This window comes from Ascaphus truei, chromosome 2, assembly GCF_040206685.1.
Source record: "Ascaphus truei isolate aAscTru1 chromosome 2, aAscTru1.hap1, whole genome shotgun sequence".
Taxonomy (NCBI): Eukaryota; Metazoa; Chordata; class Amphibia; order Anura; family Ascaphidae; genus Ascaphus; species Ascaphus truei.
The window spans coordinates 201,310,994-201,335,827 of NC_134484.1; the positions used below are offsets into that span (position 1 = coordinate 201,310,994).

At 41.1% G+C, this 24,834-nt stretch overlaps 1 protein-coding gene and 1 long non-coding RNA gene across 6 annotated transcripts in view; one reads left to right on the top strand and one right to left on the bottom strand.

Annotated features, from left to right (window-relative positions):
* Positions 1–24,834, bottom strand: part of GMDS (GDP-mannose 4,6-dehydratase) — a 327,410-nt gene that overhangs the window by 141,149 nt on the left and 161,427 nt on the right. The gene's annotated exons all lie outside the window — the stretch shown is intronic.
* LOC142487105 (uncharacterized) overlaps positions 11,314–24,834 on the top strand; it is a 34,654-nt gene continuing 21,133 nt past the window's right edge. Inside the window, exons 1-2 of one of the 2 annotated variants that reach the window (XR_012799143.1) lie at positions 11,314–11,573; positions 14,271–14,400. This is a non-coding gene — a long non-coding RNA (uncharacterized LOC142487105). The remainder of the gene's footprint in view (positions 11,574–14,270; positions 14,401–24,834) is intronic. The other variant, XR_012799144.1, reaches the window with a different exon arrangement.

The window sequence follows — 24,834 nt, forward strand, 5'->3', positions numbered from 1 at the left end:
GCTGTACTGTGAAAGTCGATATTCTATGTATCTGTGTGATAGGAATAAATAAAGTTAAAAAAAATAAAAAAAAGAAGAAAAGGAAACCATCAGAAACTGACCAATTATGTCATTTCATGAGCTATTGCTTTAGCCTAACGGCCAATGGAGATTGTCATAATGAATAGTTTGCTTCTATAAATGATCTCAACAAATTAGATGCTAAGCACCCTGCTATTGCATTAATACCACGGCCACATTGTTTTAATGTGTATACATGTTCATATCCGAGACCAGTAGCAGTAGGCTTGCGTGCCACCGGTGGGGACATTAAAGTTGGGGCCCAGTTTGAGACCACCACCTCTCAGAAATGCGACATTGCAAAGGTAAAAGAGAAAAGAAGAGGTGGTCTGTTGATAATGGGTGGTGGGGAGCAGCTTGAGTTGCAGTTCCCTGCCTAGTGCCAATTTCCTCATTTGGAAGAGAGACCCTTAAAATGTTCATATTTCCTTTATCACACCCAGAAATAACTATGGTCCTTCACCTGTAATACCTTCTGGTAGCGGTTCATTGTACACAACCTCCCCTATTCAATACACTATTAAGCTTATTCCCAGTGCTTGTCAAGCGTTCAGCTCACACAAATGCATGGGACTAAACTCCCATCATGATAGAAGTGGTTTTAAAGCATATTGAAATAGGGCCTGCCTACAGTATACATTGCACTATGTTTGTTTGCTGGCAGTATGAGATGGGCCATTACTGTTTTTAACACTGACAAGTCTGTAACAGTGGTATTTGGGACTAAGGCTAAATGTTTAAAGCTTCTAATGACCGAGCTCCAGATCAGAAACAACAATAACACCACCCTAACTCCTGTTACTTGTTTTAAATACTTGGGCATATGGTTTGACTACCATTTAACATTTGGGATGCACATTGATACCCTGACATCCAAAAACATATGCCAAACTAGGTATACTCTATATAAACAAATTCTCCCTAAGTCTGCTGGCCAGAAAGCGTATCGCACAGCAGATGCCAATGCCAATTATCGACTATGGGGACAGAGTATACGGCACGGCACCCAAACCCACCTTAGCAAACTTGACACCCTCTACAATTCAATATGCCATTTTGTTCTCCAATGCAACCACAACACACATCACTTTGAAATGCTCAAAGAACTAGATTGGTCAACACTTGAGTCTAGGCGCAAAGTTCACCTTTCCTGTCTTGCCTTCAAATACTTTCTGGGCAAGCTACCCATCTATCTGAAAAAGCTCCTCACCCCTACTACATGCAGCACTTATCTGAGATCTGACTCCAAAAGACTGTTCATGGGCCCAAGGTTCAGAAAAGTATCTGGCTGCTCCTCCTCTTACCGTGCACCTCAAAACTCTCACAGCCACCACCAGTCTAAGTTCTTTCAAAACTAAGCTGTCTCACATTTTAATCTGGTCTGTAACTGTTACGTACGCCTATAGTATATATTATCTGTAACTGTGCATGCAATGTCTTGTATATAATGTATGCCCTGTTCACTTATGTAACTATGTATGGTAACAATGTATTATTGTCATCTTAATTCTATGCCAAGGACATACTTGAAAACAAGAGGTAACTCTCAATGTATTACTTTCCTGGTAAAACATTTAATAAATAAATAAATAAAATAAAATTAGTTCAATTCCATCCTATACTGGCAAGAGTGATTTCGGGGGTGTCAAATTAAGCCCTAAACATTTATTAAATAAGAAGTTTACTGTGTGCATGGGGAAGATGTTTTAAGACATTCCGGAGCCTGAAAATAAGTAAATATATAGATCATATCTTTATATATACCTACATACATTTTTCTTAAGATAAATAAGATTTACAGACATCTGTAAAGCATCAACTTAATCACTGTGCGTTATACCTGCCATCAATGACGACTGTAAAAACTAATTCCCAACAATATCGTTTTGTATTGCTGTTCATATGTGGTTAATAGGTGTTAAGAATGGGCAGGAATGGATCACAGAGGTCATAAGCCTTAGGCCTGGGCCATGGTTCCTTCGCTCGCGCAGAGGCTGTGAAGTCACCCGCGTGAAGCTGGTGCTTTCCCTGTCCATGGTGGACGGGCCATGGGGGACGTTCCTAGGGGAGTCACGTAACTGGTTCGTCCTCATTGGGCGAACCGCTCACGTGACCTGCGTGTCGCGCCAAGAAATCAGTTTCAACTGATTTCTCGCGCAACGCGCCCCCTCATGCCTCCGCCCACCCGGCCTATGGGCGCGATCAATGCCTTAAGGCAATCTGATTGCGCCCTGCGCGGATGCCTCCGCATGGTCTCCCACACCATGGACTCAGCCTAAGTCAACATCATGAATGCCTCATGTACACTTCCCTAACCATCTCCATGTTTGCCGTTAATTACTCCATTCCTCAAGACCCCTCACCTGCTTCAGCACAGGTAATTCAGTCAAAGACTATGCTGAAGCTGGGATATCCTGAAAACCTGACCAGTTGTGGGGTCCTGAGGACTGGAGTTGAGAACGTCTGCTTTACTGTATGTCCTTGGACCGTTAGTTCCTCTGAGCAGGGACCTCTCCACCTCTGTATCTGTTTGTGTTGTGATCATCTATATACAGTATGTCACTGTCAAGGGGGAACCTGAACAGGACCTGAAGATTGAAACCATTATGTAGCTCACACATAATGGCTCTGTGTGGAAAAAAAATCATGCCAAATTTTAAATGTGTATCATTAATGAGGCATTTTATGTTTTATGAGAAAAGATGATGATAACGGAGGGAAATGTATGTGAATAATCTAAAAATGTTCACAGAAGTTTTTTTTTAGATTAATCGAAAATGTCAGAAAAGATGAAATATGTCTACTAGTTACCTCCCAATGGTCCAGACAAGTATCAGAGTCTGGCAATCTACAGTACTAGTCTGATAAAGTATAAATATCAAGACCATATTTTTTAAGGGACAAAACATGACACTTTCCTTCCCATGATCTATCATATTTGGAAAGAACATGGAGTACTGTACATGAGAGAGGGAATCTTGATGAAGGCTGGTGTTCTGTAACCTAGCAAATATAAAGGCACAAATGTGTCCTACGGAAAAATTAAGCTGTACTGCTGGAAATATGCAATGCTAACGTCAGCGCCATTGTTACGTGGAGCATTTCCCTCCAGATAACTAAGAGAGGGAATAGTGTGTCCAGATCTAAATAGTTTGAGGTCATATTGTAGAACACATATCAACTAAAAGGTAAAATACAAATATATGTCATAAGTAAATAGGAGGTAGCTGTGTGGTGGTAATTAATCATACACATGCAACTTTAAGCTTAAGGAAATGATTGCATCCTTTGTACACAGGATGCCATGTCAAACTTTAAAAAATGGAAGTGAAATCAAGTATCAGTTTTGTGGTTTTACGAGCTACACAGATGTGTAGATTGAGAGCAAAGGGATTATTACATACTGTAGCTAATTAAAGTCAAATTAATATGCAATTTAGCTAGAAAAGAAATTTGGGCTGATCAAAGTCATTTGTATAGTTTAAACAATTCTCAAGTATAACGTACAGCTTGTTTATACTATTACACAAATTACTTTTTGTATACAAAACTTGTTCATGACAAATCAAGCTCTGCTTTTCCCCCTTTCCTTTCAAAAAGGCACATTTAATGGCCCACATTTCTCCCTAATAGTGACATCAACAGTCTTTAAGAACACCAGGCCTGAGTTTGAGCATTACAACGATACAGCGAAACAGGCGCTTCTATGCCTAATTTATTTAAACACATTAAATAGCACTGGTCTTATTTTACCGCCCAATTTTCCAAGGCTCAACAAAGTATCCGGCCGCTCCTCCTTCTCTTACCGTGCACCCCAAAACTGGAACAACCTACCGGAGACTCTCACATCCACCACCAGTCTAAGTTCTTTTCAAAACTAAGGCTGTCTCACATTTGAATCTGGTCTGTAACTGTTACATAAGCCTATAATATACATCTTCTCTAACTGTGCATGCAATGTATTCTATATAATGTATACCCTGTTAATTTATGTAACTGTATTTGTAACCATGTATTATTTGTCATATGAACTATGTCTCTCAATGTATTACTTCCTGGTAAAACATTTTATAAAATAAATAAATAAATAAATTTAAAAGATTGAATCGCTGTTCTTAATGTAAGAGCCATTCTTAATTATATGTATATAAATACTAAGCACTAACCAGACTATACTATAAATAAAACATTTTTTAGGGCCATGGAGGATACAATTGCCACCCTATTGATGTGCAGATGTTACCTGGCAATACTTGCTCTTCTGGAGAATAGGCCAAGACCTCAGAGAAGAAGAGAAATAATTTATAGGGCTAGAGTTACATACCAGTAGTAGATGAGGTTGAAAAAAGACACACACCCATCAAGTTCAACCTATGCTAAATCTAGGCAACAGATACTTTATCCTATACCTATACTTCCTTATTGATCCAGACGAAGGCAAACAAAAAACCTCACTGACATATCACCTAATGATATCTCATAAGGGCAAAAATAAATTCCTTCCTGGCTCCAAGAATTGGCAATTGGATCAACATCCTTACCATATTTACTTATTTGGTATATTCCTGTAGACCTCTCCTTTCTAAAAAGATATCCAACCTTTTTTTGAACAAATCTAATGTATCTGCCATCACAGTCTCCATGGGTAATGAATTCCACATTGTAACTGCCATTGCTGTAAAGAACCCTTTCCTTTGTTGCTGGTGAAATCTCCTTTCCTCCAACCTTAAGGGATTCCCCTGAGTCCTTTGTAGTGCCCGTGGGATGAATAGTTCTTTGAAAGCTCCTTTACTGTCCCCAAATATATTTGTATATAGTTATCATATCCCCTCAGATGCCTGTTTTCTAACGTAAATAAATCTAGTTTAGCTAGCCTCTCCGCATAAATTAAATTCTCCATCCCCTTTATTAATTTGGTGGCTCCACTCTCTCTAGTTCCATAATGTATTTTCTAAGGAGTTGTACCCAAAATTGCACTCCATATTCAAGGTGTGGTCTTAATAATGCTTTATAAAGGGGCATAATTATGTTTACTTCCCTTCCATCCATTGCTTCTTTAATGCAAGATAAGATCTTGTTTACCTTTGCAGCTACTGCATGACATTGGGTACTATTGCTAAGCCTGCTGTCTACAAGCACTCCGAAATCCTTCTCCATCAAGGACTCCCCCAATTTATCCCCATTTAATTTGTAAGTCGCCTGTTTATTCTTGCATCCCAAATGCATAACCTTACATTTATCTGCATTAAACCTCATCTGCAATTTACCTGCCCAAGTTTCTAGTCTATCCAAGTCCTTCTGGAGAGAAATGACATCCTGCTCTGATTCTACTAACTTACACAATTTAGTACCATCAGCAAAGATGGAGACTTTTCTCTCGATGCCAACCTCAAGGTCATTAATAAACAAGTTAAAAAGCAGAGGTCCCAGTACTGATCCCTGAGGTACTCCACTCACGACCTTAGCCCAACCTAAAAAATTTCCATTTATGACAACCCTCTGTTGTCTATCCTTCAACCAGTTTTCAATCCAGGTGCATATATTATTACTGAGTTCAATTTGCTTTATTTGGTACACCAACCTCTTGTGTGGAACCGTATCAAAAGCCTTTGCCAAATCCAAGTAGACCACATCAACTGCATTACCCTGGTCTAAATTCCTACTTACCTCCTCAAAGAAGCAAATAAGGTTAGTTTGCATGATCTATCCTTCATAAAGCCATGCTGACTATTACTAATAATTTTGTTTTCCATTAGGTATTGAATATTATCCCGTATTAAAACTTCAAGTAGTTTCTCCACTATTGAAGTCAGGCTTACAGGTCTGTAATTCCCCGGTTGTGATCTATCTCCCTTTAAATAGGCACCACATCTGCTTTACGCCAATCTTGTAATACTGAGCCTGTGGAAATGGAGTCCTTGAATATTAAATGTAATGGTTTGGCTATTACTGAACTTAACTCCTTGAGAACTCTTGAATGTATACCATCGGGGCCAGGTGCCTTATTTACTTTCATTTGTCAAGCCACCTATGAAGTTCATTCTCAGTAAACCAATTGTTCATTAATATGGAGGTTGTTGCTTCCTCCTGAGGCACTGCTATTGAAATTGATTCTTCCCCAGTAAACACAGAGGCAAACAATGTGTTTAATACCTCTGCTTTTCCCTTATCTCCAATCCAATATTGCAATCCTTTTTTCATTATCCATTTTTGCTAATTTAATTGCCCTGTTGCAATTTTTGTTACATTCCTTATAATTCTGATAAGATGCCTCTGTCCCTTCTGACTTCAAGAATCTAAATGTCCGACTCGTCTTTTCCATTTCCTCCCCTACCTGTTTATTTAGCCACTTATTTTATACTTATTACCCAAGGGTATACACTGATGGGTGCGCTTTTCTAACAATGTTTTAAAGACTGCCCATTTATCTTCTACATTTTCCCTGCAAAAACATTATCCCAATGTATTACTTGTAGACTAGTCCTCAGTTTAATCAAATCTGCCTTTCTAAAGATTTAGGTCTTTGTTGAACCCAAGTAATCTGTTTTTTGATCATTTATTTCAAATGAGATCATGTTATGATCACAATCCCCCAAAAATCTAGTTTTAATCACAAATGTTACACGGACATAATTATTATGCACAGACATGATTGTGAAAGTCATTTAAATTAGGCTAATAGTCTGAATATAAGACCTTCTCAGCAAATTTTAAGACCACCTGCTAACTACTCTATAGCACCTACCTCTAAATCGGCCAATTCCAGAAATAGCAATAGCACAACTTACATTTTATTTTTTTTAACACCATCACTATTTTTTCGATTACATCTAAAATCAGTGCATATGCCAGTTTTAAGGAAGCATATAGCAATCTTTGGCACAGTGCCTATAAAAAAATATATTGGGGATGGTTTCTTCTGAAAGTAACCTTTCTTATATTCGACAACAAACAGAGGTACTAGCTACTTTGTGACATACCCTGTATTTATCTAAATAAAGAAACACTGCTAATAGAAATAGCAGGTACTGTAGCGTCTCACCTAAAGCTAGCTCAGCATTTGAGTACAGTAGTGTTTGGCTATTACTCTAGACCAGGGGTGGCCTACTCCAGTTAATCAAGGGTCACCAACAGGTCAGGTTTTAAGGATCTCTGCTTCAGCACAGGTGGTGCAGTCATTGACTGAGCCACCTGTGCTGAAGCGGGGATATCCTGAAAACCTGACCTGTTGGCGACCCGTGAGGACTGAGTTGGCCCCCCTGCTCTAGACCCTGGTTCTTGTTTTGCTCAGAATGCATCCCAGTGGTTAACAACATAGTTCTGAAATCTCGCATGGAATATCACAGGCAAAGTAAGGAAACCCATCGGTCAGAATCAACTTACAGCTTTCGAAATGTGATACTCCCAGATTTGTCCTCCAGGCTCCTGAAAATATACAGTACTGCTACGCTTCAGTGTGAGAGGACCAGCAATGCATTGCAGACTGTTAAACAGGCACAGAGCTGCCTGACAAGACTGATGCTAAGCACTTTGTTAGTGTTACCGAGTTCAACAGTGTAAGGCTGCTACATAAGAAACCGCTGTTCCACAGGACATGTGACCGGAGAAACTAAAACGTACAAAATCTTATAAGGAAATTAAGGGAAAATAATAATAAAGTCAGTAAAAGAGCCTAGGACAACTTAGAGGATTAAGGAAACATGCAATACAAATAATTTAGGTTACATATTTTGTTCAGTTTTAGCGGTTTATTTTGGGCGGTTTTCTTATGATTAATGTCATTTATTTATTTTATGTATATTGATTTCCATTGATATCATTTCGAGTTTAAATGTTAGAATAACCAATATAATTATCCGATGTATCTACAGCCTTTATCTGCCACAAAAAGATGTAAAGATATACTGTTCAGTTGATTGTATTTTTTTATTTATTGGTTACTTATTGTTCTACTGTATGTGGTTTCTCTTCTGATCATCATGTTCAGAGGAGATGTACTGTATCTGTTGAGATGAGAAGAAATGTAAAGATGTATCTTTATCCTTTTTAAATATTTTTTTAAAATAGCCTAGGAAAAAAAAAAATAAGGTATACAATAATTACGGTAGTCTAACCTAAATTTGTAATATTTGTTGTATTATTTCCTGCGTGTTTTACAGTCATCCTTCACACTCCCATTAAACTCTGCTGCGGAATATGTTAGACTTGGTATGTTTATTAGCTTTATTATGGAGGTAAAATAGTTATACTGCAAGAGACCGTCTATCTGAAGATGTTTAATACAAACGCACAATATTGCACAATTGTCTAAAAATCCCATCTTTGAGCACCGTCACCTTATCCCTACAAATGTTGGTCACGTTTCTGATAAACATTTATTCTGGATGACAAAAGCTTGCCATTGAAATGTGCCTTTTTTTAAAACATGAAGTACTGCAAGACGTTAAGAGGCAGATTCAGCTCCAAGGGTTTTGTTTTGGTTTTTCTACCTCCAAAAATATGGAAATTAAATCAATCATATTTTATTAAAGAACCTCTACCACGCACCTTAGAATGATTACATTACTCTGAAAGTGAAAATGGTACCTATTTGTGTCCTGTGGAAAATGAATGTTTTTATTCTTAACGTTGTGTGAAATGTCTTTTCTTTTCCCAATATATCTATTATCCTCTGCTATATGCATTAGTACACAAGCAGATTTATCATGTGAGGTCAAAATTCTTAAAAAATAAAAATAAAAAAAAATTTGTATAGTACAGTACCATGGAAACGCTATATTTTATACTGCGCTGTGGGATGAACGATTAAACCTAATAGGACAAAGATTCATTACACGGAATGCAACATGGGCAAAAAAAACATACATTTTTGGCTTTTGTAATCAAATTGTCCTATTATTGTCAAACTTCAGTTAAAACGGTCATGTTTGGCCAATGAATTCTCACACTATGGTGTGCTATCAGTATGCGGGCCTATAAATAAGCTTAGTTTGCACTGACAGTCGAGGTGCCAGCAACGAAGTTGTCCAGAAAGTCGGCTATTGTCACAACGATCAAGCACTGTCTGGAAGTCAATCAGAAATGAAAATACTGAATACCATTTCAACTCTCACATTGTTGCCACTTAAAAAGGCATGCGTTTAATATATCGCAAACGGCAAAACACTTCCATGTCCAACAATCTAATGTGCAACAAACTGTCCGAAAGTTGAAAAACTAAAAACACACAAAAACTAATTCTCTACAAGACAGTGATTTGTAAACAGATAAACCGACATCGTGAATACCGTGGAAAACCAATTAAAAACCTATTGTGCAGTGAATAATTATCACTGCCACCTAGATGTCAAAGTAAATCTACAGGCGGTTTGTTGTTGCATAGTGTTTGTTACCATAGTTGCCAATTTATTTTCATTTGAAATATTTAATTTCTCTGAAATTGTTGAAGCAAATTGTCTGACAATTTAGTACGTTTAGCAAGTTGCTAAATAATACATCAATGGTTTGCATCAAGAATTCGGTCTATGAGATCTACCGTTTCATTTTTGTTTTTTCAATCACTTAAAAAAATAAAATAACAATGTATTCCAACATGGGAACTGCACCCATTTCATTGAAATTTCTGGTAGATCTAAGTTCTGATGGCAAAAAAAGTTTCCTCAAAGTTTCATCAGAATTGGTCAACGCGTTTGGCCTATGGAGAAAGAACGCACAAACAAGCAAAAAATCTTTGCTTTACTATCATGTTCATGCAAAAAGTTAATAATGATTCACTTAGAAAATACTTATACCTGACTAACTTTCGGAAAAAAATCCACAATCAACTATATTTAACCCGTACTAACATACTACTACTATTAAATACATTTGGTCACAGTTGCATAATGGGCATAACAATGACATGCATGCACACATATACTGTACCAAGATTGCAATTTAGGTAGGGTCACCAATTTTGTTAAAAAGACTCACCTACCATGTTAAAGAAACAGTAATTCAGACTAAGACAAAATGCCATTCAACTAAAATATTACGAAGTTATGACTGAAATGTCTACTGAAACCGAAACAAGAGAGTGAAGCACTTAATTCTGGCATGTTGGCAAACAGAAATTTCACAGCACTTATGGCGTAATAACCTATAATCTAGAACATAATGTGGCCTTTATATGGATCGCTTTCACAAGGAATACTGTACTTGTAGGTATTAAGCTTAAGCAGGCAATTTCTCAGTTTAGCAGCTTATAACAATTACCTTATTGTCACTAGGTCCACTGTGCATTGTATGTCTGATTTCATGTAACAATCCTGCAGCATGCTGTCATGTCTGGGTATAATGACTCTGGTATTTGCACTGTTCAAAATCCTACCTCAAGTATGACAGGTTTTTTTCCCCCCCCTTCTCTTTTCTTTTTTTCTCTAGAGCAGAACATTTTAATCCTTTGCAACTTCAGAAGTGTGTGATGACATCATGCCCTTTAGAAATATTCCTTGCCAGTGATGCCGTTCTGTGCAAGTTGTTTAAAAGTGCTGAAAGGTATTCCTGGTTCACCTTAGTACAGGTGTTTCAGTGTTGATCTTTAAGCTGCAAGACCAGACTTACTAACTATTTAATGTCAAGAAGTAACACATAAAACGTGTTTTCAGTCATCATTTCTATAATGTTTTCATCAATTTCAACGGAGAACAATTTGCAATGAACATTGTTACCCCTGAGGGATACACAGCGCCTCTGATTGTAATTTAACTAGTTCACTTGTCTTACCTTATTTCTCTTCCCCCAAAAATGTTTATGCCTATATAGGAGTATGAAAGATTAGTGGTGCTGCATTTGCCATGATAGACATGTGTCAGAATGACGGAATATTTAAATCAAGTCTAATTGCATGAGGGGCTTTTATCAAGCAATAAAATTTAAGTGGGGAAACGTCCCTATGTGCCTCAATGGGAGCACATAGCCTTACCAGAATTGCTATTTAGTAAAATTAGTCACCTCCACACTCTGCATTTCACGCCTAATAATAATAATAGTGATCTAGAATTATCCACTATCTCTTAGCCTTTTAGGATGCATTCCAATGTTGCCAGTCCAAATATTGTATCTTATTTATAAATGTACATGACATTTGTTTATTGTCGCGATTGTGATTTTTTTCGCAGAATATGTTGATTTTAATGTATGCTATAGTGTGTGTGTGTGTGTGTGTGTGTGTGTGTGTATATATATATATATACAGTGTTCGACAATCCTATACATTTACTCGCCCGGGGCGGGTGGATTTAACCCCCAGGCGAGTAACTATTGGCCCAAGCAGCACACGTGTTTTGTTTTTTAAATTTTCCCTGCTCGCGCTGAAATTTCCCTGCTCGCGCTGGCTGAAAAAAAAAAAAAACTCCCCCTACCTGACAGATGATTGGCGCGCGCTCCCAGGCTTTGTGGGCGCGCGGCCAGGCTCTATATGAGCCAGCCCCCAACGAGCGGCCATTTTTTTCCCATGGAGGATGGAGGACACAGTAAGTATTATCTGTGCCTTCCTCCACCTCCCTCCCCTCCCCGGTGCTCCTGCTGCCCGCAGTTATGGTGATGGGAGCGGGGGATGCCCCCTCATGTCCCCGTTCCCCCCCCCCCGCTTCCCCCCCGGTCCCGTGTCAGAGAGCGCGGCGGGTGATGGGAGCGGGGGATGCCCCCTCATGTCCCCGCTTCCCCCCCCCCGGTCCCGCGTCAGAGAGCGCGGCGGGTGATGGGAGCGGGGGGTGCCCCCTCATGTCCCCGCTTCCCCCCCCGCGTCCCCCCCCGCTTCCCCCCGGTCCCGCGTCAGAGAGCGCGTCGGGTGATGGGAGCGGGGGATGCCCCCTCATGTCCCCGCTTCCCCCCCCACTTCCCCCCGGTCCCGCGTCAGAGAGCGCGTCGGGTGATGGGAGCAGGGGATGCCCCCTCATGTCCCCGCTTCCCCCGGTCCCGCGTCAGAGAGCGCGCCGGGTGATGGGAGCGGGGGATGCCCCCTCATCCCCCCGGTTCCGCGTCAGAGAGCGCGCCGGGTGATGGGAGCGGGGGAAGCCCCCTCATGTGGGAGCGGAGCAGGAGATGGGCGGGGGAGCGTGGTGGTGCTGGTCATGGCCTGTGTGTGTGTATATATGTGTGTGTGTGTGTGTGTGTGTGTGTGTGTGTGTGTGTGAGTGTGTGTATGTATGTGGGAGTGTGTGTATGTATGTGGGAGTGTGTATGTATGTGGGAGTGTGTGTATGTATGTGGGAGTGTGTATTTATGTGGGAGTGTGTATGTATGTGGGAGTGTGTGTATGTATGTGTGTGTGTGTGTGTGTGTGTGTGTGTGTGTATGTATATATATAGGAGAATGTGTATGTGTGTATGGGAGTAAGTGTGACACCAGAGGTACCTCCCCCCCCCCCAATCAGTCAGTCACCCCTGCCCCGGTCAGTCAGTCACCCCTGCCCCGGTCAGTCAGTCACCCCTGCCCCGGTCAGTCAGTCACCCCTGCCCCGGTCAGTCAGTCACCCCTGCCCCGGTCAGTCACCCCTGCCCCCCTCTCTCTGGTCTCCCCCCATCTCCCCTCTCTCTGGTCTCCCCCCGTCTCCCCTCTCTCTGGTCTCCCCCGTCTCCCCTCTCTCTGGTCTCCCCCTCTCTGGTCTCCCCTCTCTCTGGTCTCCCCTCTCTCTGGTCTCCCCCGTCTCCCCTCTCTCTGGTCTCCCCCCTCTCTCTGGTCTCCCCCCTCTCTCTGGTCTCCCCCCTCTCTCTGGTCTCCCCCGTCTCCCCTCTCTCTGGTCTCCCCCGTCTCTGGTCTCCCCCGTCTCCCCTCTCTCTGGTCTCCCCTCTCTCTGGTCTCCCCCCTCTCTGGTCTCCCCCCTCTCTGGTCTCCCCCCTCTCTGGTCTCCCCCCTCTCTGGTCTCCCCCCTCTCTGGTCTCCCCCCTCTCTGGTCTCCCCCCTCTCTGGTCTCCCCTCTCTCTGGTCTCCCCTCTCTCTGGTCTCCCCCGTCTCCCCTCTCTCTGGTCTCTTTCTCTCCCCTCTCTTTCTCTCCCCCCTCTGTCTCCTTCTCTCTCCTTTCTCTTTTTCTCTCTCCTTTCTCTTTTTCTCTCTCCTTTCTCTTTTTCTCTCTCCTTTCTCTTTTTCTCTCTCCTTTCTCTTTTTCTCTCTCCTTTCTCTTTTTCTCTCTCCTTTCTCTTTTTCTCTCTCCTTTCTCTTTTTCTCTCTCCTTTCTCTTTTTCTCTCTCCTTTCTCTTTTTCTCTCTCCCTCTCTTTTTCTCTCTCCCTCCTCTGTCTCTTTTTCTCTCTCCCTCCTCTGCCTCTTTTTCTCTCTCCCTCCTCTGTCTCTTTTTCTCTCTCCCTCCTCTGCCTCTTTTTCTCTCTCCCTCCTCTGTCTCTTTTTCTCTCTCCCTCCTCTGTCTCTTTTTCTCTCTCCCTCCTCTGTCTCTTTTTCTCTCTCCCTCCTCTGTCTCTTTTTCTCTCTCCCTCCTCTGTCTCTTTTTCTCTCTCCCTCCTCTGTCTCTTTTTCTCTCTCCCTCCTCTGTCTCTTTTTCTCTCTCCCTCCTCTGTCTCTTTTTCTCTCTCCCTCCTCTGTCTCTTTTTCTCTCTCCCTCCTCTGTCTCTTTTTCTCTCTCCCTCCTCTGTCTCTTTTTCTCTCTCCCTCCTCTGTCTCTTTTTCTCTCTCCCTCCTCTGTCTCTTTTTCTCTCTCCCTCCTGTCTCTTTTTTCTCTTTCTCTCTCTCCTCTCTTTCTCTCTCTCCCTCTCTCTCCCTCTCTCTTCCTCTCTCTCCCTCTCTTCCTCTCTCTCCCTCTCTCTCCCTCTCTCTTCCTCTCTCTCCCTCTCTCTTCCTCTCTCTCCCTCTCTCTCCCTCTCTTCCTCTCTCCCTCTCTCTCCCTCTCTTCCTCTCTCTCCCTCTCTTCCTCTCTCTCCCTCTCTTCCTCTCTCCCTCTCTCTCTCTTCCTCTCTCTCCCTCTCTTCCTCTCTTCCTCTCTCTCCCCCTCTCTCCCCCTCTCTCCCCCTCTCTTCCTCCCTCTCTCTTCCTCTCTCTCCCTCTCTCTCTCTCTTCCCGCCTCTCTCTCTCTCTCTTTCTCTCTTCCTCTCTCTCTTCCTCTCTCTCTTCCTCTCTCTCTTCCTCTCTCTCCCCCTCTCTGTATCTGGATATCTTATTTACCCTATATATCTTAACTGTCCTATACTACACCAAAATAACCTATACTGCTTTCTTCCAGATCTGACTCAAGCTTCACACGGGAGACATCGGAACCCCCCCTAACCCAGGAGACAGGTAGGGAACACATTCCCTCCAATGTATAACATTGCGGGAATGAGGTACCTGGACATTGAGGGACTGCGGATCAGGTAAGATCCCAGGTGGGATTGCTGCTTTAGATATTGTGAAGCGGGGACGTCCAGACACTGGTTAAGGGGTTCAGGAAACTAGTCATCCACACCTGGCTTTTATTTCTAGATCGACACTTACACACACACACACAACTAAATACATTTGTCAAAAACGAATGTTGTTCTGACTAGGAATTTATTAAATGTATTTTAATTTTAATTATATATTTTATATTAAAGCGGGGTTGGGGGCGGGACTAGGGGCTGGGTTGGGGGCGGGACTAGGGGCGGGGTTGGGGGCGGGACTAGGTGGCGAGTAGATTTTTTGGTTGGGCGAGTAGATTTTTGGGTGATTTGTCGAACACTGTATATATATATATATATATATATATATATATATATATATATATATACACACACACGCACATATTTACACTGTTCGCATAATTGGATGCTTTCCATACTAGTTAATGCCTCCCTGACAATATTTTTTTTTGTGGCACTCATTCATAATATTCAGGTATCTTTTTAAATGGTTCTTACCATTACCTGTGAGCATGTGACTTGTGTATTTGAAAGGGGTTAAAACATCCAGCTATCCCGCTGCCTCACTTAGCTCCCCGCAGGGCACTCAAAATTAGCAATATCTCCCCCAAAAACATCACACTACACCTCAATTATGCTGCCCCCACAAAGAATAATTGAAGGTTTTACTCTCAGGAGCAAATGTGTCCAAAGGTTTGGTTAATTTCTTCAAAAAGGTTAAATTAGAGCCCAAAGACAGTACTTATTACTGTACATTTTAGATTTAATATACGTAAAGTGGTACAGTGCTTGTTTACAGAAAAAGAATGTTATAGACATACAATATATAAATCCGGACAGTTTAATAAAGTAACAAGATATAAAAGAAAGCCTAATACATTACCACCTATTAAGAGTCCTCAAGATAGATAGATAGATAGATGAGCTAGATATATGAGAATTCCTGTATTATTTGGGTAGGACACCCCTCTGCTGAATTCTAGTTTTGATACCCAAATGTATTTTGTATGCTCAAAACTTTGCCCATGTGACTAGGCAGGCCAATCTTTTATGGTGTGTCATATCTCCCATTCCTCAAACTTTCGTTACATTTAAGGGTGGGAGAGAGAATGATTTTAAACTCAAATGAAAATTAAGAGTATAAAATATCTTATAACTCTCTCCCTATAACACCTAGAATAATGCTACCCTCACCGTTGCATTAGTATGATTTTAATGCACACCAGAAAATCTTTTGAGGAAACAAATATCTGAGATATGCAACACAGACAATCTGTCATATTTGTCGCACACAACTAAATTTGTCCGCCACAATCTATATATTTATTTATCATTTGAATTACATTAGATTGTAATTATCATACATTTTTAAATTTGTAAGGAAATGGAGAGTGCCATACCTGTTACCTTTAGTCTGACAACAAGAACAGTCTCAGGAATGTACCCCATGCCGCTAACCTAGAAATTGTGTAAAATCTCTGGTCCATCTGCACACTTTCACCAGACACGAACATTATAAACATATTGGGGGTTTTTGGACCCATTAATGCAAAGACCAGGTGAACTCACAAGGCACAGAGAAAAATAGGTATTTCTAAAATGAAAGTTAACCTCTTGGTTAATTGTTATCACATCTGAATAGGTTAATGTCTTTAAACTATTCAGATGTGGTAACAATTAACTATAACACCACCACTTTTAAAAGTAGCGCAAAAACAATCCCCCGAGACTGTCTAATCTGTGGTGACGGGCTGTAATGTGAGGTCCTCTCTGAGCATTTTTTTCAACCCCAGTTAACCACCCTCGATTAGTCCTGTGAGAGTCTGATCTTGGATGATGGGCTGTAATGTGAGGCTCTCTCTGCCTCCCACTTTGGTAAAACCCTTATCAATGACCCTCTCTGGACCACTGAGAACGTCTGGTTGGTTGTGATGGGCTGTAATGTGAGGTTCCCACGGCCCCCCACTTCGGTACAACCCCAATCATCTCCCCGGGTCCCCCGTGTGCATCAATACTTGGAACTGTGCAGCAGGCTCTTGAGCTTGTGCAGACTGTTGTTGGGTCACAGTGGTCTCATACTGAGTAATCATTTTCCCAAGATCATTTCCCAGCAACACATTAGCAGGAACATAATCAAGTATTCCCACCTCCTGTACACCCTGCCCAGCACCCCAATCCAGGTACAACTTTGCCACAGGCAAATCGTGGCGGTCACCTATTGCCACCCCAAAAATGTAGATTCAACCCAGGAAATATGAGAAATCCCATGTTATTTCGCATAACACCCCTCTATTGAGTTCTGCTTTTGATACTCAAATGCATTGTTTTTATGCTCAAAACTTTGCCCATGTGACTGGGCAGCCCAACCTTTTGTGGGTGTGTCTGATCTCTCACTCATCAATCTTTTGAGACATTTGTGGCTGGGAGAGATAATGATTTTAAACTTAAATAAATGAGAGTATAAAATACCCTATAACCCCCAGAATAATGCTACCGTCACCGTTTCATTCGTATGATTTTAATGCACACCAGGACATCCGTCTTGAGAGGGATATTTTAATCGTTGGAGAAGAAACAAATATCTTACATATGCCACACAAACAACCGTTCATATTTGATGATGTTGCTACAAATCTATATTTATTATCCTTGTGAATTACATCTGATTGTAGTTATCATACATTTTAAAATTTGTAAGGAAATGGAGAGTTCCCTTTCCATCACCTTTTGTCTGCTAACCAGACCAGTCTCGGGAATGTATACAAAACCCATGCAGATAACATAGAAATTGTGTCAAATCTCTGGTACTGATGCAGCCACGAGTATCCGAACACTTGCCTGGGAAAATCTGGGGCAATCTCCCAGTAATGCTGCAACATTTCTGTGACATTTCTGTAGACAGACTAATGGCCCATCGGATTAACCCAGCGGGGGTCCCTGGCGGTCCCATTCAAACTGAATGAGACTGCCAGGCACCCCTGCTGTGTTAATCCAATGGGCCATTAGTCTGTTTGCAGAAATGTCACAGAAATGTTGCAGCATTACTGGGAGATTGCCCCAGATTTTCAAAGGCAAGTGTTCGGATACTCGTTGTTGCCTCTGTACATCTGTACACTTTCACCAGTCACTGCGATTATACACATTGTTTTTTCATTGTTTTATTGGCCCATTAATGCAAAGACCAGGTTAACCCAGGTGACCTCAAAGGGGACAGAAAAATAGGTATGTTTAAAATGAAAGCACTCACTCTTTGAAGCTTCATTGGATTCACACGCTTCTTACATTGTACCATTGATATTTTTTTTACTGTCAAATGTTCTATTTAACATTGATAGCTGACTCTTATCCTAGTTTTCAAAAAATGCCACCAAATGAAATTAATTTCCATGGCACTAAATATTATTGCGCTACCAAGGAAGTAGCCTGACTTGGCTGCTATTTTGCATATAGCCTGTTGATGCATGTTTGCCCGTGTGAAAAGCCGAATTTCTTCTACTTAGACCTGTCATGCGCTACTTGTATCTGACAATTCTCTGGCACCACTTTCCCTGCATAGAATCATTTAGACACAGCTGTTAGCACTGAGCAAGTATAATTCATCTTTTTTTTTTAATTTATTGAAAGCTCCTTTCTGGTTTTGACCCTTTTGTAAATACCTAATATAACTGCGTCCCCGATCCTGCGTTTTCTACATTAGCTGCAGTTAGCATTCATTATATATTTATTTTTATGGCTTACATGGGATCCCAGGTGTTTTTTGTTCTGCGATGCTTTATTTGGTACTGACAAGCAGCTTCCCTGAGCTGCCAAATCTCAGGGCTTCCAATCAGACGGAGAACTGGGCAGCAACATTCATACAGTATGAACAGTTTGTGCATATTTACCACCTCCTTTGCCATGAATTCTCAACATCTTCTGACTTCGATTGTTATATTTTACGTCTGGGTTAAAACTACTGAAAGATTTTAAATATCAGTATTGCTGACCTGAGGATGAGAGAACTCTCGAAAGCTCGTCTTACTGTATAATACCAATTGTTAGTCCAAATAAAAAAGGTATCACCTAATACGGAATCACTCATTTACTCTGCATACATAGATCCTTTACCTTTTTAGCCAAACGAGATGGGAGTTAAAGAACAATGTTATCTTTTATTATTCTGTAACTGCATTACTCAAACCAATTTTTCAACTGGAAGGATCCAAAAGCTGCCACATTATCAGTGTCTATAGTTATGCATTCTGTTGATCAGCTCCCTCGCTGCTGCCGATGCCTGCAAAACCACTGCAATACAAGCTAAAGCTTCTCCAGCCTTGGTACTTACCGAATCATTGGTCAACAATCAATAGAGCAATAGCAACAACCGTTACAGTACTGATCAGCCTCATGAACATATATAATATGCTGATAACGATGCAGGCAATGTATATAGCAGAACACATGGCACAACAGCAGTGTTAAGTAATGATAATTATTTGGGCCATAGTAAATACCGCCCCCCCAGATTTATTAAGCTCCGTTACAGGTTAACGTGCCTGTATGGGCGTCAACTACCATTGACTTGAATGGGAGTCAACACCTGTTAGGGCGCTTTAACCCATACCAGAGCTTGATGGATAACTTCCTGAGCGTATGCCCAGTAAGGAAGGGCTGGGAGTGCCAAAAACGATCATTAACGAGATGTGCAGGACTTCACATTTGTACTTGTTCTGCTGAACCAATTCAATACAGAAGTTGTGTCACTGTCAGGTCTGCTTCTGTTGCAATTCATCTGAAATTGTTTGCTGCGAGACAGTTGTTGACACTATCCACTGAGGTGGTCTCAACTATAGCATTAGCCCTCCACCTGTGTGTAATCAAACCACGGCAAACACTGCTAGACAGAAAACTATAGTAAAATCAAACAGTTGTTATAGTATTCAATGGTCTATGTAATGTACAAAGTCTGTCCAATGAACGACCAACATTCTCATGAGCTTACTTGGCTCAGGCTACAAATGTAGGTACAGTACATGAAGCCGGTTAATAGCAACATTAACAATAGCTTTATCTTCTGCCCTTTTTGGGCCCACTGTGTGTTTTGCATTTGTTGCCAGCCCCTACTCTCTTTTACTGCACATTGTCCTCACTGATTAACTCATTTGTGCAGTGTCAGGGGCTGTAATACATCCCTCATTCGACACCAGAGAGCAGCCCATTCGTACATGATACTCTTTTCATACAACTAAACCTGCTAATCAGGGGCATGTATACACAGTCTCTCTCAATAGAAATTCACAGGGATTGACCGTGGTACCTTACAAGAGTTTGAACTGTTAATCTCTTTATTGCTGGGTGGCATTGCAATGCACTGAAGGCTCATGCAGCAGTGAAATGTTGAAGTATTAACCCACAACTAGGTGTGGTGATACTACAATGCTTGGTATCACCACACCTACATTGTGTGGCAACACTCAATGACAAAGGGCAAGTATGTAACACATGCATGTCAAACTCCAGTCCTCGAGGGCCGCAAACAGGCCAGGTTTTCAGGATATCTCTACTTCAGCACAGCTGGCTCAATCAGTGGTTCAGTATGACTGAGCCACTAGTTGAGCCAGCTGTGCTTAAATAGAGATATCCTGAAAACCTGGCCTGTTTGCGGCCCTCGAGGACTGGAGTTTGACATGCATGATTGTAACACATTAACTGTACCCGAAGATGTCCTGAAAAAATAAAAATAAATAAAAATTATATATATATATATATATATATATATATATATATATATATATATATATATAACAGAGAAAGGGAAAATAGTGCTATTTATTAGTGTTCACACCCATTAATAGCATATGTGTACACTATCAACAAAGAGCATAATCAAAGGAACATATAAAAATGGCGCTAAATGAAAAATAATACCCAAAGCACAAATACTAAAAAGTAGAAAGTGCTCAGAAAATGACTGTATTACTCCATTACCCAGTATTTAACTCTGAAAAAGAAGAACTGTACAGTATGCAAAAAATGTCATGTAAATACTATGGATGTCCAAAAATGATAGTTAACAACGGAATATACAAGCTAACGAGCCCTTATCACAGTGGTGAACTGAAACCTATACTTTCAAGCACAAAGGCATTTAAAAAACGTGTATCTCAACAGAAAAGGGTGAAAACAAATGTTCCTGCCATCTAATGTACAATGATAAATCTATCTAGCTGTTTAACGGGAATTAATGCTCACCGCTTTGAGTAATGCTTAAAAACGAGCATTTAATGATCTCCTACCAATATCCCCAACGAAACAGCCACACTCACAACTATCCAGTTCTGCTAACAATTAAGCATGTTTTCCCAAAAGCAGTACTGAACTAACAAGACTAATAAATCAAGTAAATCCGCATTTTATAATGTTATGAAACACAATCCGCTTCTTGGATATACTGTAAATAACCTGGTTTAGCTTAGGATCACTCCTCAATTGTCATTGGAATGTATTAATACCTTCTTTGCCAGACAAAGGCAGACAACACTTGTTTGGTTACATTTACATTGTAAATGTAGTTATTGAAGTACAGTAGTTGGATCACAACCATTAATACTGAATTATGTCTGCTTGGCCAAAACAAAACAAATGTGTATCTCTTCCAAGCACTCATCAGTTCTACTACGTTCCAGGTAGGTGAAAGCCATACTGTATTGTTGTTCTTGTGTTGTTTTTACATATCATTCACCTTTGCTTATAACTAAGGCTGCGGCGTGCGAGCCACACACCTGAGCACAGCCCGCTATGGGGCAGACCCCAGTCTGCATGTGGGCGTGCCTTGGCTAAAAAACAAGATTTCTGTCTTTTGGCGCAGTGGGCGAGCATTGGCCACGTCGCCGCGGTGGCTCAGCCAATGAGGGCTAACCAGTCGTGTGACGTCATGGCGCGCCCCCCTCCCCCCCCCCCATGTCGGATCTCCTGCTCTCCACTGCAAGCGCAGCAGCAGACTACAGGTCGAGGCTGAAATAGGTGCATGCGCCGCCAGACGCTCCGGCGCGCGTGCAGCTGTGACCACTGGGGCCGTACCCCAAGACATCAATTCATTAGTGTTCCTAAATGAGCGTGCTCAATAGCAGAAGATTTCCTATACAATAATCAGCCATGCAAACTGCACATTGGCTATCATGCTGCCCACAAAGCAGTGTGAGTTTATGCCACAACCATTTGTTTTGCATTCCCCACGTACAAAAGAAAGAAGTCATGGCATTTTAATACACAACATTAACACACAGTAACACACACATCAAACCAATACTATTTCTCAGGATATTTTCTATTGGAAGCAGCGTTGCTGATCTAGAAGTGTGTGCAGATACTGTATTTAGTGGCATTAGGCCCATTCATTTTTCTTTGTAGAGAAATGGAGTTAAAACGGTCCCTCCTGAATATTAAATCTGACTTGAAATGACCCTACTCTTTCCCTAACGGTTTTATACACTCTTCAGAAATGAGCAGTTACACACAAAGACTACATTTTCAAATCTTACACAATACAAATAATGGACTTCCAACAGCAAGATAATGTTTTTCTTTAGCGCTGCAGCATGCCCACTTATTAGGGGTGCGTTTTATATGCTCTAAAGTGGCCTTTTAGGTAGTTTTCAGATGAAAATCCCCATTAACTGCAAAACAGGCAGCTTCGTAGTACAGTATATAGAATTTACCCCTTATTCAGCTATGTTCTTTAATAGTGGAAACACTTTTGTAAATGCCTTTCAAGAGAATTACGACGTGCACATGCAAATGTTCTTTCACTGGTTGGTGAGCAAAGCTCATTGTTTGCAAAGTTCCTCCCTCGTTAGAATGGGGTTTTGGCTACTGTATTAAAAGTCCCCACTTCATAGAAGGTCCTAATGTCAAACTGAACCTTTAAATGGCTGCAAGACTGCACGCTGAAACAATGGTCAGTGCTAGATTTGTTTATACCAAGTAGTTCTATTTTGTGACCTAACTGCAAAGCTGCATTTTTAATGAAAAAGAACTGCCTCGCCGTGATGGAAACATGCTTATAAAGTAATCTAGACCTGCCATAATAGAGTTTGTTGAAAAACATGCTAACAATGCAGGAAAAACCCTGTGCAGCTTTTATAGGGCTGACTCTCGCAGGCATGTTCCAAGTCTAATAAAGAAGGTTAATGCTACAATGGCAATCAGAAATATGCAAGTCAAAACACAATCTAGGTGAAACAAAGCAACCATACAGCACCAAATTTCAGCAGCACTAAATAATATCCCAGCTGTCATTTTGTCAAATAGCTTGGCACTATTCCACACTGAGACAAAAGTCACTGTTGTTTGGATGGCGAATGTGCTTTAAGCAAAAAAAAAGCAGTTTGAAAGCAAGAGTTTGAAAGGTGACTAAATATATCTCAATATGCAACAATTGCTGATCACCAATGACTGGAAAAAGATGTAATTTTAGGTGCCGAGACAAATATAACCACCTGCTTCATATGGTGTGTAAATATAAATAGAACGGTTGTATAATAGAGCGCATGTCACATGGAAAATAACCCTGTAGGTAAAACATATCATTGGAAACTTCGATATGTTTATTTATTTATTTTCATCTCTCTCCCTTGGCAAATAATTTGAGTTGTAGGTTTTCTGAATATGAAAACATGACACCTGGTGAACTTTAAAAACGTAGAAAACAGTCTGTTGTGGTTTACCTCGCAGTACTGTTAGCTAAATATCACACTAAGCTATTGCATGCAGCAACAACAACGTTTAGATGTACAAAGGTACCAGCCAATTATTTATTTATATATATATATTTTTTTTTAATTATTATTTTTTTTATTATTTCCCATCAGTATAATGCATTTCAAAAACTGAGCAATAAAGGTGCTGTTCCTTCTAGAACTAAACTTATGACAGCTGTATCTGCTGAAAGGCCCAATGCAGGCATGACATTTTGCACATCTGCTACTGTGCTGCTTCTCCAGCTATCTGCCTAGTAACAGAGACACACACCATCAGTAAATATCTACTGTATTTTTGCATTTCCCTACACACACACACACACACACACACACACACGGTCAGTCACTCCATGAAATAGCCTAGAAATGTATGTATGAGTGCGAGTGCTATATATATATATATATATATATATATATATATATATATATATATACATATACATATATATATATATAAATATATGTATATATAACCTTTAACCCTGGCTGTGCTCAAAGCTGTGACCATGCAGCAAGCTTAAGCCTATAGGGAACCATGTTAAAATGGTTTTTGAGGCAAAAAGTGACACTGTGTACTCATTTGCATGTTATTTCCCGGAATCCCTTGCTGCAGTGGAAGTACTGTATGCTGGGTGATAATGGTGAAAGGTGGGGTTGCAGACCTGCCTAAGACATGCAGATGAGCATACAGTTGTATTTGCATATTTGCTTTCCTGTGGAGGGTTTTTGTCACTTTTTTTACTCACCATAACTTAACTCAGTATTATGGTATAGCCTATCCCATAGCCTCTTTGCATACCCAGTTAATCAACCCCACACTGATGAGACCCATTAAGGTCGAAACAGCGGTGTGGGTAATGCTCCTCTCGGCCTGCACAGCTATGACCAAATGCAGTACCATCCTATCTGGGGCTTCAGTAGGAAAGGTCTGTGGCAAGCATTTGGCCCTCTAGCTCGTTGAGAGGTGGTGTCCAGGCCCCGGACCACAGAACCCCTGAGCCTTCGGGCTAAGGGGGGATGGCATTCGAACAACCAGCCCTTCGGGGCTGGGGTGCACCCACACAACCCTCGAAAGAGGGGAGATGACGCGAACTCCCTTGCGGGCCTCGGGCCAGAGGGAGGAAGAGACGGATGTCCTGAATCCTAACGGAGGAAGGCATCAATGTCCCTGGAGACCTAGGCTTTCGGGCTGAAACCTTCAGGGAAACTGTGCACTGAGGGCGGGTTCGACTTCGGTTGGACAGTCCAAGGGCAAGCTCCCTATCCACTGAAGTGGACTGGGATCCGATGAGCGAGAGGGTGCAACTCTCTCGGGAAAAAAAAAAAAAAGCTGTCTGTGGGTGGTTTTCTGGGTATGCACCTTAACCCTGGCTGTGTTCAACGCTGTGACCATGCAGCAAGCTTAAGCCTATAGGGAACCATGTTTAAAATGGTTTTTGAGGCAAAAAGTGGCACTGTGTGCTCATTTGCATGTCATTTCCCGGATTCCCTTGCTGCAGTGGAAGTGCTGTATGCTGGGTGATAATGGTGAAAGGTGGGGTTGCAGACCTGCCTAAGACATGCAGATGAGCATACAGTTGTATTTGTGTATATATATATATATGGAAAAGGGTATATAAACATATATTTTTTGTTTTGTAATTATTTGCTTATTTTGGCCTGAATAAGT